The sequence below is a fragment of the Nicotiana attenuata genome, unplaced genomic scaffold (genome assembly GCF_001879085.1).
Source record: "Nicotiana attenuata strain UT unplaced genomic scaffold, NIATTr2, whole genome shotgun sequence".
NCBI lineage: Eukaryota > Viridiplantae > Streptophyta > Magnoliopsida > Solanales > Solanaceae > Nicotiana > Nicotiana attenuata.
This window is the reverse complement of record NW_017675386.1, coordinates 52,155-54,556: the sequence shown is the minus strand read 5'-3', so window position 1 is coordinate 54,556 and position 2,402 is coordinate 52,155.

The window sequence follows — 2,402 nt, the reverse complement described above, 5'->3', positions numbered from 1 at the left end:
ATTAACAAATGGGATCGTGTGGCACGCCGACCACTTACATACGAGCTATGGTATTGGGATAGTTTCGTCGTTATATTCGTTGATCTGTATTCGCTGTATTTTTCCCGAGCATGCCCCCTTCCCCTTTTTAGTTGATATTCTCTGTTGTTATTTCTGTTGCCTTTGTATATATATATATATATCTGCACAGGTTGTATTTGGTAGGTCCTGTATAGCCTCGCCACTACCTCGCCGGTGTTAGGCCGGGCACTTACCAGCATATGGGGTCGGTTGTGCTGATGCTACACTTCTGTGCTTTTTGCACAGATCATAGTACCGGAGCAGGAGCCTTTGGTCAACAGTAGGAGCATTGGGAGCTTACTTCAGTCCGGAGACTTCCGAGGTAGTTGCTGGCGTCCGCATGGCCCGGAGTCTCTCTTATCTCTGTCTTTCGTTTGATTTCCCTTGTATCGGATCAGACAGTACTGTATTCTTATTCAGACTTTGTTTTTAGCATTCAGTAGTAGTTCGTGAGTTTGTGACATCAGATCTGGGTAGAAGTGTATTTGAATTTTCCGCACTTGGTTTCAGTTATTTATGTTTTGAGACTTCCGCTTTTATATTAATTGCCTTGTTCTTCTTTATACTGGTAATGCTGTTGAGAGAAATGTTAAATTTATTGGCTTGCCTAGCTCCAATTAGTAGGCGCCATCACGACTCCCGAGGGTGGGAAATCCGGGTCGTGACAAGTTGGTATCAGAGCTCTAGGTTACATAGGTCTCACAACTCACGGACAAACTCGGTAGAGTCTGAGGGATCGGTACGGAGACGTCTGCATTTATCCCCCAGAGGCTACAGAGTTAGGAAAACTTCACTTCTGTTCTTTCTTGTCGTGCGAATCTGTTTCCCCAAATACTGATTGTCTTTCCACTCTGTTCTTTCGCAGATGGCGAGAACACGCGCTTCCTCTTCTACCGCATAGCAGCCCGAGCCCCCAGCAGCAGCTCCTACGAGGGGCAGAGGGCGAGGCCGAGGCCGTGCCAGAGGCCGAGGCCGGGACAGAGCTTAGCCCCGAGCAGCATTCCCAGAGGTGGAGCCTCATGTTGATTATGATTTGGAGGCTCCAGCCCCAGCAGCTCCGGTGGGCCCAGCTCAGGTCCCAGAGGGGTTCATAGCTACCCCAGTTCTTCAGGACGCTCTGGTCAGATTGGTAGGCTTTGTGGAGAGCGTCACTAGAGCGGGATTGCTTCCAGTAGCACTAGCCACTTCTCAGGCTGGAGGAGGGGTTCAGACTCCTGCTACACGTACTCCGGAGCAGGTAGCTCCCTAGGCATAGGTTCCCGTGGTTCAGCCAGCGGTGGCAGTTCAGCCGGGTGTTGTGACTCAGACCGGCGATGGAGCGGCTATGTCCTCAGATGCTTTATGGAGACTTGATAGGTTCTCCAAGCTATTCACCACCACATTCAGCGGTGCTTCTTCAAAGGATCCACAGGATTTCTTATTCAGCTGCCATGAGATCCTCAAGACTATGGGCATTGTGGAAACCAATGGGGTCGACTTCGCCACCTTTCAACTTGCAGGGTCCGCCAAGACTTGGTGGAGGGACTACTGTTATCTAGACCAGCAGGGTCGCCAGCATTGACACGGGATCAGTTTGTAGAGTTGTTTCTGGAGAAGTTTCTCCCAGTTACTCAGCGAGAGGCTCTCCGCAGGCAGTTCGAGCGCCTCCAGCAGGGCACTATGACAGTCACGCAGTATGAGACTCGGTTCATTAATTTGGAACGCCATGCTATTGTTATACTCCCCACAGAGCGAGAGAGGGTACGGAGGTTTATTGGTGGATTGATTCAGCCGATCCGTCTCCAGATGGCTACGGGAGTTGGTAGCGAGATTTCTTTTCAGGAGGCGGCCAATGTGGCCCGTAGAGTTGAGATGGCTCTTGCATGGGGAGGTGGTCATGGGTCAGACAAGAGACCCCGTCATGCAGGTAGATTCAGTGGTACCTCGTCTGGAGGTGGGGATTCTTATGGTAGAGGCCATCCTCCGAGACCTTTCAGTCAGCCCTACAGGTCTCATATGGTACTTCAGGTGGTCGTGGCTCTCAGCCGCAGTCTTCTGACCAGCAGCTTTTCAGTTCACCATCAGCACCTATCAGCGCACCACCACTTTGTTATTCTCAGCAGCCGAGGGCTTGTTACACGTGTGGCGACACGAGACATATTGCCAGGTATTGCCCTCGAGCTTCTGACAGCTCTCAGTAGCAGGGTCCTCGTCCTATGATTCAGGCATCAGGTGATCCACAGGCCGCCCAGCCAGCTAGAGGCGGGGGTAGAGGCCATAGAGGTGGAGGTAGAGATCATAGAGGTAGAGCTCGGACCGCCAGAGGTAGAGGCCAGCCAACAACCGATCGTCCCAGAGATATG